Source organism: Diceros bicornis, chromosome 2, assembly GCF_020826845.1.
Source record: "Diceros bicornis minor isolate mBicDic1 chromosome 2, mDicBic1.mat.cur, whole genome shotgun sequence".
NCBI lineage: Eukaryota > Metazoa > Chordata > Mammalia > Perissodactyla > Rhinocerotidae > Diceros > Diceros bicornis.
This window is the reverse complement of record NC_080741.1, coordinates 83,193,328-83,209,776: the sequence shown is the minus strand read 5'-3', so window position 1 is coordinate 83,209,776 and position 16,449 is coordinate 83,193,328. Positions and strand designations below refer to the sequence as shown.

At 55.2% G+C, this 16,449-nt stretch overlaps 1 long non-coding RNA gene across 2 annotated transcripts; it reads right to left on the bottom strand.

Annotated features, from left to right (window-relative positions):
* Positions 1-352: 352 nt before the first annotated feature.
* LOC131419610 (uncharacterized) lies at positions 353-16,140 on the bottom strand. Of its 2 annotated transcripts, XR_009223294.1 has the most exons (7): positions 15,672-16,140; positions 15,340-15,385; positions 13,051-13,147; positions 11,514-11,695; positions 10,000-10,149; positions 1,501-1,607; positions 353-448 (listed from the first exon to the last, which is right to left on the bottom strand). It is a non-coding gene; the product is annotated as an uncharacterized LOC131419610 (long non-coding RNA). The 2 variants fall into 2 exon arrangements; XR_009223293.1 differs by lacking the exon at positions 15,672-16,140 and having other exon boundaries at positions 15,340-15,481.
* Between the last annotated feature and the right edge of the window lie 309 nt (positions 16,141-16,449).

Below are 16,449 nucleotides of genomic sequence, written 5' to 3'. Positions count from 1 at the left end.
ACGGGCCCAACTCTGTTGCTCAGCGAGGGTTCCTAGCCCTGGTCCCAGAGAGGCAGGCTCACTTTTACAGGGGCCAGCAAAGGGCAGAGGAAGAGGGGGGTCCCAGTGTGTGGACAGGGAAAACCCAAAGTCCCTGTCCCCAGACACCCCCTGTGAGTCCACAGAGGGAGGGACCCCCAGGGCACCATGAGAGCAGCAAAGAGGCTGAGCCCAGGGCCCCCGACTCCCCAAGGGCTCGCGTCCAGCCTGGGTCAACATTTCTGCTCACGGAGGGCCAAGGGGCGGATGAGGGAGGCGCCCACTTGCCTGGTCCACCACGGAGGCGAGGGCCACCTTGACGGCTGTTTGGCCCCTCTTTACTGTCCCGACGTGATAGTATGACCCATTCTGGGAAGAAGAGAGCACCTCAAAGAACTCAGGAGGAAAGCACGGTTTCAATTCAGATGTTCTGGAAGGCAAGGCAGGATGGGTGAGGGAGGTGCTTCTTGACAACTCAGAAAAGTCAGAATGCAGGAAAGAAGCAACATGACCCGAAAATAGCAGCCAGGCCAGGCCAAGGGGCCCTCTGAGGCTCCGAGACCTTGAAGCCGGCTGACGGGCTGGACGGCCTAGAACTGTGCCCTGACCACTCTGGCCTTTGCCCCTCCCAAGCCGCCCTCCCTGCATGACCCGATGACCCGGTGTTCCCGTTTGAGTTACCTGTGTGGTGCTCAGGGGGGTTTGAAACCTACTGTTGGCTTCCTCAGGCCCTGAGGTCCCAACAAGGACACCACCAAATACAAAAGAAGAACATCAAAATCCCTTAGAGCCATCTTCCAAAAAGAGAGGTGACCGACTGAGTCTTTGTTTAATGACATGAGGAACTGATGACTTCTGAGAAGAAGTCGAAGGGGGAACGGTGCCTCCTCCTTCTAAAACCTCAGACACCTGAGGAAGGTCCTGGATATCCTAACTGATGACCCTGAGAATTTCTCACAAAGGACCCAACCATGGCTGCCACTCCTCTCCATCTGCCCGTCTGACACTCCTTTCTAGAGCCAGAGAGCCAATTAAGGTTGGCCCCGTCACGCAGGACTTCTCAACATTTATAGGTACTCCTGGTCCTGCAGGGAGTTCGGGAAGTGCTCCCTGATCCTCTGCAGAGCAGGAAAAGATGGATTCTCAGAGCTGTGACATCCCCAGGCCAATGAGAAGGGAGCAGGAGGACACCTGGCAGACGCTACCTGGCCATCACTGTCCCCTTGAACCCCGCTGTCCGAGGCCTCCTCTCCCCGTCCCTGCCCTAGAGAAAGTAGGGCCACGGTGCGCAGACCCACAGGCTTACGACGTCCCCAGGGATCCCACAACTGACTCCCGTGGACACCGCAGCACTACTGGGGAGCACCTGAACTCGGCCTGCCTGTGGGGGGCCCCTGGTGCTTTGGGGCTGCTCACCGGGCAGCTGCTCCAGCAGACACCCCCCACCTCACCACCCCACCAGGGCCCGAGGCGAGCACTCACGTCTGACAGGTAGACCTTGCTGCCAGACTCGTCAAGCACTTCGATGGTAATTTCGTACAGGCGGCCAGTCTCAAGTACCCACCTGTCACCAGGGTGGACTATGAACACTACAAAACAAGCAAATGGCAGAGCCTGACCACTCAGGACACAGGGGCACGCAGATGAAGAAGAGGATGGGACCAGGCACCATCAGCACTGGGACCCGCAACCGCTCACCCGGAGGGGCCCGCAAGTGCTCACCTGGAAGACCCACAACTGCTCGCCTGGAGGACCCACAACCGCTCGCCCGGAGGGGCCCACAACTGCTCACCTGGAGGGCCTGCAACTGCTCACCCGGAGGGCCCCACAGCCACCCTCCTGGAAGGGCCCAGAACCACTGCCACTGCTTGCCTGGAGGACCCACAACTGCTCGCCTGGAGGACCTACAAGTGCTCAGCTGGAGGACCTACAACTGCTCACCTGCAGGGCCTACAACTGCTCTCCTGGAGGACTCACAACTGCTCACCTGGAGGACCTACAACTGCTCACCTGGAGGGCCTACAACTGCTCACCTGGAGGGCCCCACAGCCACCCTCCTGGAAGGGCCCAGAACCACTGCCACTGCTCGCCCGGAGGACCTGCAACTGCTCACCCGGAGGGCCCCGCAACTGCTCTCCTGGAGGGCCCCGCAACTGCTCACCTGGGGGACCTACAACTGCTCACCTGGAAGACCTACAACTGCTCACCTGGAGGGCCTACAACTGCTCACCCGGAGGGCCTACAACTGCTCACCCGGAGGGCCCCACAGCCACCCTCCTGGAAGGGCCCAGAACCAGTGCCACTGCTTGCCCGGAGGACCCACAACTGCTCACCTGGGGACCCGCAACTGCTCACCTGGGGACCCACAACGGCTCACCCGGAGGACCCACAACGGTTCGCCTGCATGGAAAATGACCGGCTGATAAGGACAGTAAGACCTGATGCCCGTGGAACCCGAGCTGATCTCTCAGACTCCTCAGGACCAAGCCTGAACATGCCCTGCACTGACTGCTCAAGGGCTCACTCTAACCTGACCCTATCCACAGCAGATCTACTCTGAATCCAGTCTACACTCTGAATCCACAACACGTCTACGCCCTAAACCCACAGCAGGTTTACACTGAATCCATGGTAAGTCTACACCTGACCCCATAGCAGGTCTCCTCTCTGGGTCCAGTGAGCCTACCCCTGAATCCACAGCAGGTTTACGCTGAATCCAGTGAGTCCACGCTCTGAAGCCTGGCACTGAGCGCCCTCCCAGGGTGAGTGGCCCCGCCCTCCCAGGCCTCTCCCTCGGTCCCCACACACGATGCCATGCCAGCTGCTCCCTGACCCCCGTGACGCCGTGTTACTTCTCACCCCCACACCACTGCCCTAGCCGTTCCCTCTGCCAGGACGACCTTCCCACGAGAGCAGCTTCTGAGAAACATCTGCCTCAAATATCATCTCCCACAAGCCCTTCTCCTGCATCACATTTACTAGCTCTTCCCCACTGTCCCATCACTGCCTCTTTTCACTGGTCTCTCCCCACAAAACCAAGCACAAGGACCTCATCTTCCTTCCCCTGGAACTCCAGTGCCCAGCACAGGCCAGACAGACAGAAGATACTAGGAAAACATTTCTGAGTGAATGCAGCTCCTGAGACACACAGGGCTACCCTGCCTGGTGTCTGCAAGCAGCCGTCTCACGTAGCAGCAAACAAGGGGACCCTGGGGTTTGCTGCACGTCAGTCAGATGCTCTCTTGCCTGAACCACTTCAGTGCACTCAACGTGTGATTCAGCTCAGACCAAAGGAAGCGACGCCTCGGTGACCTGGGGGGACTCTGTGTTCCGGACATCTCTCTGGGTCATATATTATGGCAGCTCCCGGGCCCTGGCTGTGCCCCTCAGGTCCTCCAAGGCTGCGGATTCCTCCCCCACCTCTGGGCCAAATGCTTCCCCTTCCTCCCGAGTGAGACATCTACCAGCTGTCACCTCACCTCAGGGCCCCTCTGTAACTGAGCTGACGACTGGGGGGCCCTCCATAACCGAGCTGACCTCTGGGTCCCCAACCTCCAGACAGCCATAGCCACGGTCAGGTCTGGACAGGGCCCTGGTATAAAAACCAGGAGACAAAGCCCTCCCTGACTCTAACCCCTCCGATTACTCAACGTGAGATCCATGCCATAATCTCAAAGAGGGGCTTCACGGGGGCAGCTGCAGGGCCGAATACGGTCTACACATCTGTTTTATTTGGCCCACGTAGCCAAAGTAAGAAAACAGGATAAAACCAAATAAAGCCAACATTAAAAATGAGATTTCACATCGAAAAAAAAAAAAAGAATTTGCCCTGGAGCAGAGGGTTCTTGAAGCGTGCTCCCTGGACCATAAGCATCACCTGGTGACTGCAAACAACTGGCCCCACCCCAGACCTGCTGAATCAAAATCTGGGGTGGGCCCCACGCCCTATTTGAACAGGCCCTCAGGTGATTCTCATGACTGTCAGAATCAAGAATCCCTTAGGGCATATACAGCCCATTTCCTTGTCTCTCACTAGGGGAAGCCCAGCCAAGCTGGGCTGTGGTTCCTGCAGATGACATGCCCAGTGCTCAGAGTACGGCAGCAGTGCATAGAGGACACACATCATAATAAGATAATAAAACGCCAGTGCTCAACAAAGCAGTATCACTTGACACTGCTTTATGAATCACTACCTTCCTCCCTTGTTTAAAATTCTCCAAATGAATAAGGCCCTTTTGGGAAATGACTACACTGACTCTCGAAGGATCTTGCACGACGCAGGTGCAAGCATATTTACAAAACCCTAAGACAGTGAAAATGAGGAGCTGGTTTGATGGACTCCTTAAACACCTCTTGGAACGCAGAACTCACTGCTTCTAAGAGGCCCTGAATACGGACGGCTTTGCAGGTGTTCAGGTCACTATCTGTCCACAAACAGAGGAAGACTGCTCCTGGGGCCCCAGACCAGCCTTGCTACTTATCTGCAGAGGGCAAACGGCCATCCTCGAGGCTGCCCTTCTGTAGGCCAGCAGACGCACGTTCTTCTAGGAGACATGGTCTCTGACCCCTCTCGACCCTGACTGACCCTCCACATGTGCTTCTAATTGTCAGAGTCCCCCCCACCCATCACCCATGTAGGCTCCAGGATGACCATGGAGCTCCTGGGGAGGTGGGTCTGAGCCCAGGAGGACAGGGAGCTCACTCCCCTGCCTCTGACTCCAGCCCCTGCTCACGCAGCCCAATGTGCATAGTTCTGGGCAGCCACGGCTCAAGGACCAGTTGGGCTCCAAGTCCCTTCAATGCCTGAGGCTTTGACACACGAACTCAGCTCAACATCTGTCCACGCAGTTCGTTTTCCAAACCTCAGTGCCCTTCATCTCAGTGAGATCCACCGTTCCAATCACTCCAGTTCTTTTCAGACACTGATTCCCTCACCCAGCATGTCCTTTCCACATTTCGTTCTGTCCAATAATTTGGTTACTGTGCCCATCATGTCTGTAAGCAATTTAAATGCCAACAGGACTGAGAACGGAGGAGAGAGACCCAGGGCCCCACTAGAAACCCCGCCCTAGGCGACACAGACACCCCTGCTCTAGGCTCCAAGAGCTGCTCTCCCCCTCTGGCTGCCCCTACTTACAGAGATGTGGCAGGGTCATCATGGGATTGCCTGCTCTCCTCCTGCTCTGGCCATGTGCTCCAGGAGGGCAGGGGCCTGGGCGGCCCTGCTGACCACTGCACACGCACACCAGCAGAGTCCCGGCGCAGAGTAGGTGCTCAATAAAGGAGCTTGCAAGAAAGCAAGCTGCCACATAAAGGAAGGCAGGCAGACAAAGGGAAATAAAAATACGGAAGGAAAGAAGAAAAATTACACTTTTAGGGAAGAAAAACTGAAAGAAAAGAAAATGTAAAGAATTAATTTGGGTTACAAGGATCTGCATGTTAACAAGTCCCTGTAAGTGTCCCTCTGCCTCTTATTCTCTGTGCCTTTGCAGGACGCTGCGCAAGGAGGGATTTGCTGACACTCATGTCCCCTGAAATGACATCCTTCCTCTGACTGTTCTGTCTAGTAAACCTGTTAAAAATGACAGTGACGTGAATTATATCTCAATTTAGGAAAAAACCCCAATCTATGTAAAACCAGTGGACAGTGAGTTTCATTTGTGTGTCTTCTTCGTGGAGGACCTTGGCTGGCTCATCCCCCTCAGTTATCCCAGAGCATCCATCTGGAAGCCACTCCAGGGCTGTGGCACCCAGTACCATCAATCGCACAGATGTGCTTATTTTTGGAAGAATTTTCCATCTCATGGATGAAAGGGAGGCAACTTGCCTATCTGCTGTCTGGGGTTATCTTGGATGGCCTCCAATTCTTTGACTTCCATGGTAGGTCAGCGATGAAACCCACAGGTTTTCTGGGTACCCTGGGATGTGTTGTTCCTGTGGGCCATGACACCTGAACTAATTTAGGGTGAGCTCCTAAGACTCTTTATTAAATCACCTCCCCCCCCGGAACCACACTGGCTCTGCCCTCCCCGGGTGGGGAGCAGCTCTCAGCCCTCATCTGCCCCAAGCAAGGGACCATCCCCACCTTGCCTGGGAGAAGGTAAAGCCCTATTTGTCATCCTCAGCAGCTGTTCTTATTTTCCTTGGGGGGACAGGACCACTTGATCCTGCAGGAGTGATTCAGGCCAAGGAGCCCAACAGCTCTGTGATCTTCAGACATTCTTTGCCTCAGTTTCCTCACCTGTAAAATGAGGTGTTAATGAATCTACCTCATAGAGTCATCGGGTTATGATATGACAATGTCAACACTTAGAAGATGCTCAGTCACGGTCAGATGCCATCAGTAACGACTGGCCTTTCCATGCTATCTTCTTTCAGGTCGCAATGCCACTTCTTGTCAGCGTTCAGGCCTAAGCCTTTATTTCTGAGAACCCTCTGGCCTTTCAACACAGACCCCACTGCGTTCCTCTTTAGGACCCGGGATCAGCGTCCTGAGAAGTCCACCTCTGAGCCACTTCACTTTTAGAGTCTCAGAAAACCACACCCAGGACCGTCCCTGTGCTTCTAGAACCCACTTCCCTTAAGTCTGGAGTAAACACCAGGCACTGACTGGGACCCCCCAGCCCGGCTTCCTACACATCCTGCTCTGAAACATCCTCCCCGCTTCTGTGTTGACACGTGCAGAAAAGCCAGACGCTGCCTGCCCAGCACACGGGGGCACGCAGGACCCACGAGTCTCCAACCAGCACACCCCGTGTGGACGAGAACGGGGCCCAGAGGCAGGAGGGCCTGTCTCGGCCTCTGTGGCCTTCTGAGGGACACAGCACTCTGCCACACGGTAATGACTGACCAGACCCACGGCTCTCAGTGGAGGCAGTGTCTTTCAGGACACCATCTAGGAACAAAACGCAAGTTGCCTGGATGATGCAGCATCTACGTGCTTCTTAAACAACACCCTGCATCACAGGCGGAGTGGCCCTCCACGCTGGGGGAGGCACCTGCCTGGACATGTGCCCAACCCTTGATGGACTGGCCTTGAGTGCTACACTCTGGTACCCGAGACCCTTGATGCCCTGTGTTCTGACCATGAAACGTGCCAACTTTAAACAAAATGATCACGATAATACTAACTCTTAGGAGGACTGACGCTGCATGAACACTCACCACATCAAATGCATCACATGTACACAGCACTTGAGAATTTCCAGAGAGAATCCACGTCCGTTAACTCGTTTTGCCCTCACAGCACAGGGAAAAGGATCTCAGGGTTCCAATGGAGAAATGGAGCCCCACAGCAGGGTGCTGTCTCGCCAAGGTCTCCCAGCGGTCAGTGGCAGACCACAGGCAAAGCCCAGTCCAATGTGAAGCTCACAGCCTCTGACATTCTTAAAACAAAGGGATCTACACCCACAAGGACTGAAAGCAGGGTCTCGAAGACATATTTGCACACCCATGTTCATAGCAGCATTACTCACAGTAGCCGAGAGGTGGAGGCAACCCAAGTGTCCATCGATAGAATGGATAGACAAAACGTGGGCTATACAGTCAGCGGAATATGATTCCACCTTAGAAAGGGACGAAATTCTGACACCTGCTACCACATGGATGAACCCTGAGGACGTTACCCTAAATGAAATAGGCCAAAAGGACAAATACCAGATGATTCTATTTACATGAGGTCCCTAGAGTGGTCAAATCCATAGAGACAGAGGGTAGAATTGGGGCTGTCAGGGGCTGGGAGGAGGAGGAAACGGGGAGTTATTGTTTAACGGGGACAGAGTTTCAGTTTTGCAAGATGAAAAGAGCTATGGAGATGGATGGTGGTGATGGTTGCAAAACAATGTAAACGTACCAATATCGCTAAAATTGCACACTTAAAAATAGTTAAGAAGGTAAATTTTATGTTATTAAGTGTATTTCACCACAAGAAGAAGAAGGGGAGCCTCGGCCATGGTGACCAAACTGAGGCAGCGGCCCACCTGTGATGTTCCCTTGCCTGATCTTCTGCACCTTGTAGTGACGGGAGGTCCCCACCATCAGGTAGACGTCATAAGCTGGGTTCAGAAGGATGTTCTCCAAAATCAGCAGCCTGATCTCTGGAAGGCGTACATTCCTGACATGAGGAAGAGGGTAGAAAAGGTGAAGTGGGGTCGGGGAAGGAAGGGATGTGGGCAGAAGAAAGAGAATCTTTAGAACTTTTCAGGATGTTCATGCCGGGACAGGGAAGTTTGGGGTGATAAGTAAGGCAACACCTGGAGATCCCCCAAACCCCAGAGGATCCCTCAAACCCCAGGGGATCCCCCAAACCCCAGGGGATCCCCCAAACCCCAGGGGATCCCGTGTGTGTGGCAGGCACACGTTCAGAGGTCGTCGCCAAAATGTCCTGAGCACGTCATTCACGTTACGCATGTTGCAGCTCAATTTACAAGAGTGATTAAAGAGGAAGAAAGGTGAGGAGCCAGGAGTGCTATCCCTGCACACTGTGGCCAGCAGGGGCTCGGGGTCTCTCCCCACAAAAGCCCTAAACTCCAGGGAGGTTGGGAAGCCGCAGACCAGCCTGGAAGGGGGAGAGGCGTGCGTCTCTGACGAGTGCTCAGCCCTGCTCCTCGGCCCCGCCCCGCCCACCTCGCACCCCACCTCCCAGCAGGAAACCCGTGAGAGGCTGAAATGGGAGGAAGACCACACGTGTCCCGTCCAGTGCACCCTCGGGTCAGCAGCCTACAGAGGGACCCGCACCTTCCGCGGACTTTGAGTGGTCCGGCAACTCTGCAAGTCGAAGAAAGCTGATGGCAAAGCAGATGGTTCTTGTCCACAGAATTTTCTCTGGTGGAGGTGTAGTCAGTCACCGTCCTGTGGGTATCGACTAGTTCTGCATCTGCTCATGAATTCTTTGGATTCTCCTTTGAACCCGTTGTTACAGGTTTCCTCACTTAACAGTAAGTTAAATAACATCTCTGACACGTTAAAAAAGAAAAAAACCATTCAGAGCACTACCTCTGGGCGGGCAGGGAACGCGCTGACCAGCCACAAGCAGGACAAGCTCGTGGGGGGCCTGGCCCCCGCCAGCCTGCACACCACCCGGGGGCCCAGGATAAAGAGAGCAAACGGTCTCCAGTACTAACTGCAGAGTGCTGTGGGCTTGTGCCTGTGACATGGATGTCCCACGTTTCCAAAACCCTACAGGACTCCCACACTACTGGTAAACCACTACAGAGAGCGGATCAGAGGAGGATTTCTCTCAACCGTCACTTGAGAAATGAAATGGCAGCTGGAGGTCCACAACCTTCCTGTCCGGGCCCAGGAAGGAGGCAAAGAAAAGGAAGATCTCAGGTCTGCAGTTCAAAAGGAGGCACGGGCAGGAGGGACAGTCACCCACGAGAACTGAGAAGAAACCAGGACCGTGGCTAAACCCGCTTCTCACCCTGCTTCCCTCTGTCCCCACTTCACAATGGGACGTCAGTGGAGAAGCTGGCGCTAGCGAGGCCGGGGTGCTGTGGCAGGGGGGCGGGTGAGGAGCCCCAGCCCCCACAAATGTGACCACCAGCCTCGGGGCTCAAGTTGGGGCGCAGGGAGAGGCGGCATGGAGGACGCTGAGGAGCCCCCAGGTTTCTACACAGAGCCCCAGATGCCTGGTCGTGTCCCTCTACCAGGACAGGGGGAGCTTGCTGAAAATGGGCTAGTTAATGAAAACCCCCCTGCTCTTGGACCTCTCCTGAAACTGAGAATGGAGCAAATGCTTTGTGGCTTTAGAGATGGTGCAGTCCAGCGCCCCAACCGTCTCTCTCAAGTCATGGCCCAAAAAAAACAAACCAAACCAACAAAAATCTGAAGTCACACCCTGAAGTTTCCACTCCACCAACAGGGAAACCCTCACGATAGGGCACCCCATTTCCAGTATGAAATGTATACACGGGTGTGAACGAGACAGTCAACCTCATTCCACCCCCGGAAGCCCAGCATCTCCCAAGCCCCGGGGCCCACCTTGTAGACGGCCTCCTGGAGGCGAGCCTTGATCTTGGAGCTCCCGGTCCTCATCCCAGACACCAAGACGGTGCCCCCTGCTTGGCTGCCTTCTCCATCTCTGAGATGTAGGAAGGAGGTATGTACATAGACTCCAAGAACGTGAGGATTCTGGAAAAGGAACGTATCGTCAGACCTGACAAGTGGAACCAAAGAACCTAACACGTTCACCGTCTACCAGCACCTCCTACTAGGCGCCAGATGCACAAATAAGTGGTGTTGCCCTAGAAATGTGTCCCTGAAACTTCCCACATCAGAATCACCAACGTCCTTGTGAAAAACGCAGATTGTTGGCCCCTGGCCCAGGCCTGTCTGCACGAAACCTAGGAGTCTGAATTTTATCAAAATCCAGAAGTGATTATGGTAAAATACAGGTACTGAAATTTGAGGACCGCCCGCTCAGTTGAAATGCTTGTCTCACAGATGTGGACGGTGAGGCCCATGGAACCTAAGAAGCAGCCCGAGACCACAGACCCAGCCAGGGTGGCATGAGCAATGCCCATTAGCTCCCCAGCCCACCCCTCTGGGCTAGCTCCTGCCTCTGGGAAATGATTCTCAATGAACCCCCTCGGACATCAGGAAGAGTGGATCACATCCCATCTTATCCTCCCTGGGGTCAGGATGCAGGGAGAAGCCCAGGTGGGGAGAGAAGTCAGGATGCGGTGGACCCTCCCCAGAGCATGGGCTGGTAAGCAGGGCTGGCTCGAGGGACTCTCTTGGTACAGTCTCTCACTTGCAGCTTGAGATGTACAAATAAGCCCGCAGTTCTGCCCAAACAAGGGCAATCCACTGGACGTGCTTTCACTCTCCCTGAGATCTGCGGGCACGGCACTACACCGTGATTTAGTCCCTTGTGTGTTTTACTAGGTGTCACATGCTGAATTTAACGAAAATCCAGGACACTCTGGTTCCACCACGCCCAGCGCCTTGGATTTTGGTTAACGTTCAGCTTGCGCACCAAGTGCTTGGGAGCTTAGGGGGCTGTCACGGCAGGAGATGGGCTTGGTGGTGCAGAAAGGGGCAGGGAAGCAGCGTTCCCTGAACATCTCATGTGCGCCAGGCCCAGAGAGGGGCTCTGCACCCCCGTCGGCATGCGAACCCACACGGCCGCCTTCCGAGGGCAGCACTACTAACGGTCTCCTCCTCCGTCTGAAAGAGGAGGAAGCTGATGCTCAGGTGGGTTACCTGCCGTGACTGAGGCCAGGACCGGAATCCAGGTCTCTGACTGGAAAGCCCCTACTCCCTGCTTCGTGAGATACCAGCAATTCCAGAGCTTGTCCACAAGGCAAAGGCTGACGGTCCCAGCCCCAAAAGAGCTCTGACCCAGGAGGGCAACCCGGCTCGCAGTCAGGGCATGAGGACGTCTGCCGTGGAGACGGCCGTGAGCTAAGCCTGGATGTTTCCTAGAGCCCCGAGCGGGACTTTCGAAGGCGTAAATAAAAGACCAGACTCTCAACTCCCCACAAAATACTTACTGATCGCAAAGGAGGTAAGAGAGGGACTTCACAGTGGGGCACCCTGGCAGACGCCACCTCACCCAAGTGGTGACAGTGATGTCATCAGTGACGGGCGAAGGCGCGGTAAGTGCAATCAGAAGCCTAAGAGTCGCACCTCTGTGATGTTCCCACCAAAGATGCAAAGCTCTGAGTCTCACCACCTGGGGACATCAGAAAAACCTGAAATGAGGGATATCCTATGAAACAAGTGGACTATACTCTTCACAAGGGTCAAGGTCCTGAAAGTCAAAGAAAGACCAAGAAACTGTCCCAGGCTGATGGAGACTAAAACAGAGGACAACGCGCAGCATGTGACTCTGGGCTGGGTTTTCTGCTACAAAAGATAAAATGGGAACAACTGGCAAAACTTCAACAAGGTCTGACGACCGTAGGCATCAGAGTTCATTTCCTAAGCCTGATGACTGTCTTGTGGACATGCAGGAAGATGTCCTTAGTGGTAGTAAATGCACATTAAAATAATTGGGGGTGACAGGGTATCGGGTTGACAACTTGCTCTCAAACGGTTCAGGGAAACCACTTTTTGCACTGTACTTTCAACTTTTCTGTGGGCTGAAAACTGCTGCAAAATTTTTTGAAAAATTAAGTCTTCCTCCCCCAAAAGGGACTATACTCTCTAGAATTTTATTTAATAACGCATGGGGCAATGCAGTACAGCACGGATATAAGCCCAGACTGGCATCTGCACCAGCACCGGCCAGCAGAACTTGCCACAACGATGGAGATGCTCCACCTCTGTAGTAATCACCAACCACAGAGCTAAGCAGACCTTGAAATGCAGCTGGTGCATCCAGGGAACTGAACTTTTCATTTTATCTAGTTTAAATTTAAGCAGCCAGGATGCGGTTGGTGGCTACCACATTGGATAGTGAAGATTTCTATAAATCTGAGTTCAAATTCCAGCTCCTCCACTTACCAACCTGAGACAGGTGGTGTAAACCTGTTTCTACATCTGAAAAGCAGAGAAAACGGGTATGCAAGCCCGCACGGCTGTGGGGAGGATTGAAACGCGTCGAGACAGGTAACGGTTCCACCTCAGGAGGAGGCCATCTACATCCCTCGTGCTGGGGAACACAGCCTCTTGCGTCTGTGAAGGGCTGTCACCGCTAGAACAGCTCTCAGCTGAAACCTGTCTCCCCTTCAACGTACCCCAACGGGAGGGCTGCCCTCTGGGGCCACACGCAACCCTTCCCCTGCACCCCGTGACCCCCTCCGTCATCTGGGATGTTTTCTCTTCTGCAGCTGTACATCGCAGCTTCCTAGGCTGTCTCCCACTGAACACACCCCGGTGGGCTGCAGAAGCAGCGAGGTTCCCATACAACTGTGCGAGCCGAAACCCTCTCCCTCATCAGTCCGGGGGAACGCTGGCCCCACCCTGGGAATCATCCTGGATCCTCACTGACGGCAATGACAACAGCGGCGATGATGAAAGACCCCGGCCCACAGAGCCAAGAGACAACCCCTTCCCGCTTCCCTTGAAAGGCGAGGCGCCTCTCACCGCAGCACGTTATGGGAGTCTGAGAACCCGCCGGCCTCCGTGTCCTTCACGATCATCCAGTCGAAGACCAGCCCGGCCAGAGTGCTGAAAGTGCTCCCTGAAAGGGCAGATGCGGGCAGGAATGCCCTGGCGTTAACTCCCCAGCGCGCCTGGGAAGGGAAATGCGCTCACTGCCGCCCCTGCAAAGCGGGCAGCGAGCCTCCACTCGGGAAGGGAAACCAAGGCTTCAAGGATCGGGGTCATGTGACCGTGAGGGGCTGAGCCGGCAGGTGAACCAGGCCCGTCTCAGGTGAACGCTGGCGTCCGTCCCACAGTACCTCCTGCCCCGGCTGCTCACACCAGGCCCAGCGTGCTGCCTCACCATCACCCTCCCGTCACAAGACCTGATCGTTCAAGCGGGGACTCCCAACACCTGAGTCGTTCGCTCCTCCTCACCACCTCCCCGTGCAGGGGAGGAAACCCAGGGGGGCAGACCCCCCGCCACCTGGTTCCATGCGACCATTACCGTCTCTTCGCCCTGACGCTGAGACTCCCGGGGTCCCAGGGGCAGGAGACGGAAAGCCACGCACAGGGGCTGGGCTCTGAAGTGCTGGCTTGCTGTCCATGCCTTTCACCGGGATGTCAGAACCAGGGAGCCTAGCGGCGACTAGGCAACAATTCTTGGAGGAGCAGGACTCAGAGCGGGTCTTAAAGGCTTGGTAAAGACCTTCTTAGTCTAAGTCCAATGCCTGCTTCCACGTGGACATCCTGGAACAGGACGGGAGATGAAAACTGGTGGCTCAAAGGCCTATTTTGCTGGACGCTATGGGTTTCTCGGTTTGCATACTACCTAGGCAGTGCTGCTTGTACATTTTTGAATCAGTTCCCATCATTTCAAATTAAGAAATGCAACATATAGATCCAACTTCCAATTTCTCTTGAAAAGTCTGAAGATCCAGCCAGGTGGGTCCTATTCCCTCTGCTAACCAACGGCTGGCTCAGCCTCTTAGGAAGGATCATGGTCTCCGTTTTGCCACACTCTCCACCACACCCTATTGTTCCACACCCACTCCACCTCCGTCATCTATATTCGCTGCCTGGCCAGCTCCCAAAATAGAGCATCTGGGGCCTACAAAAGCTTTTCTACAGTGCAAAGGGCAAGGCATTTAGAGTCAGATCGGCCTGGGATCCTGCCCCACCCCACCTGTGAGTGATCTCAGAGGCCGAATGAAACAGTGCTTAGCAAATGCTCCAGAAAATTGGGCTGTCTTGGCCATTACTTTTTAGGGCATCTATTATGAAGAGAGGCCACTCCTTACGGTTCCCTAGATGCCTTTCCATCCACTTGGGCAACTGATCAGGGGAAGGGAAGACAAACCCTGTCTACTACAGACAGAGGCTGAGAGACTTTTCCTCAGAGGTCTGAGGGAGCACCCAGGACACCCCTCTGCTGAGAGATCTCACCCAGGTCCCTCCTCGGTGGACAGTGAACAACACAGAAGGTGCAAAGGGGGACAGGACGAGACAGAAACTGGGCAAGGCAGCCACAGGGACCCCGTGGCCTCTCCCCCACAAAACTGAGCCCACGAGCACCCTGGCCCAGCGGGCAGGTGGGCCGTGCTCGCAGGGCCCACGCACAGTGCTCCCACTGCATGCAGCATGCTCAGCTGTCACTCGCTAGGGACGCCCGAGGACACGGACTATCCCATTTATCTCCGAATCCTCTGTGGCGCTCAGCCGGGCTTCACACACACAGTAGGTGCTCAATGAATGATGCTGAGCAAACAAAAGGCCTGCGGTTTCTTAAACCTCAAAGCCTTCTGACTCAACTAACCTGTCTTCCCAACACTGGGGCATTAGGTAAGAAGGCAGCTAGTAAAACCCAGGCCAGTGAAGCAGGTCGGCTGCAAGAGACGCGAGAATCCTCTAGTCCAACCCCAGGGAACCACTCCCTCCTGCGTCCCCACTGCATGAGGGCCCACACCTTTCTCGCACAGTCCAGTGACAAGCAGCTCACCACCTCCAAACACAGCCCATTCCTCTGTTTTAACACCTCTGACCCTGAGGACCTTCTTCTGCCCACTGAGCTGAAATGGGCGCACAAGCAAAGCCGGCCCAAACCCCCACCTCCTGGCGGCAGAGCCACACTCGCTGACTCCACAATGTGCTCAGTTAGGATAACGATGGATTTCCCCTCTGTCACGGAGGATTAGGAAAGGATGGCTAGAAATTCAACACGAAAGCCCATCAGACAGTCCGCTCTCTACCACACGTCCGTTCAAACATCACAAACGCGTGCTGAACACCTACCCCGGGTGTTTCTGCCTCGGTCATCTCCACGCACCACTCTTCTCTTCTGTAAAATGGGAATGAAAACAGCAACCCACATGGTCGTTGGGAAGATTGAACAAGAAAGCACCCCCAGCGAGGCGCCTGGAACGTGCTGGGCAGCCCCAGGGAGCAAGTACTGTCCACTGCGGCCTTCTGAGGACACGGACCCTGAGGCGGGGGAGCCTCCTCGGGTCTCTCCACGTGGAAAAGCGCTACGGGAGCCCCGTCCTCCTCCATTTCAGGGGCCACGCGTGGAGCTCTGCTGTCCAGCGTCTTTGCTGCCCCCCGCCCCGTCTCCCCTGGAAGCCCACCACGTTCAAGTGCGGAAGAACCGACGAATGTGGGTAATTCCAAGAGCAGAAAGCGTCCTTGGGTTTCCATACGTTGCACCAACTTGCAAGACTAGCTGCATCATTTGCAGGGCTCTGTGCAAATGAAAACGCGGGGCCTCTCGTTAAAAGGCAGGGGAAAGTGCCTGAAGAAGGCAGGTCACACTTGGAAGCTTGGAAGGAGACAGAGGAGGACCCCAGGTACGGAGCTGGCCTGAGGGAGTGCTCCCTTGGGGTGTAGGGATATGCCAGGGTGAGTGCAGATCCTTAAAGGCACCCAGAGGCCCTCTCCTCCAATTTGGGCCACAATTTAGGGCTGCCAGCCACTGGGATCCCCTCCTGCCAGCTACTGGACCAACACACCACGTCCCAGCTGAAGCAGGCTCTGCGGAAACTGAGTAAGGCATCTCTCCTTCCCACGGCCTGCTGATCCCCTACTCAGCCCCTTTAAGCCTGTCACCAGGATGGGCTAGGTACCTGGATGAGGGTGGGTGAGAGGCTCACTCTGGCCAATATGCAGCCTCCAGACCAGACGTGCCCTGGCGCTCCCAGCCCGAGGCAGGGACAGCCACCACCACACCCCACCTCAACATTCCTGGGGCACATGCACCCAGCTGTCCACACCCAGACCCCACCGGGGATGTGAGGTAGCAGTAGTCACAGAGCAAGGATGGGGAGGGAGAGGCTGGGCAGGACCTAGGACATGAGGATACAGGGAGCAGCAGGTGGCTGAGAACCCATCCCAGAAAGCAGGGAGGTG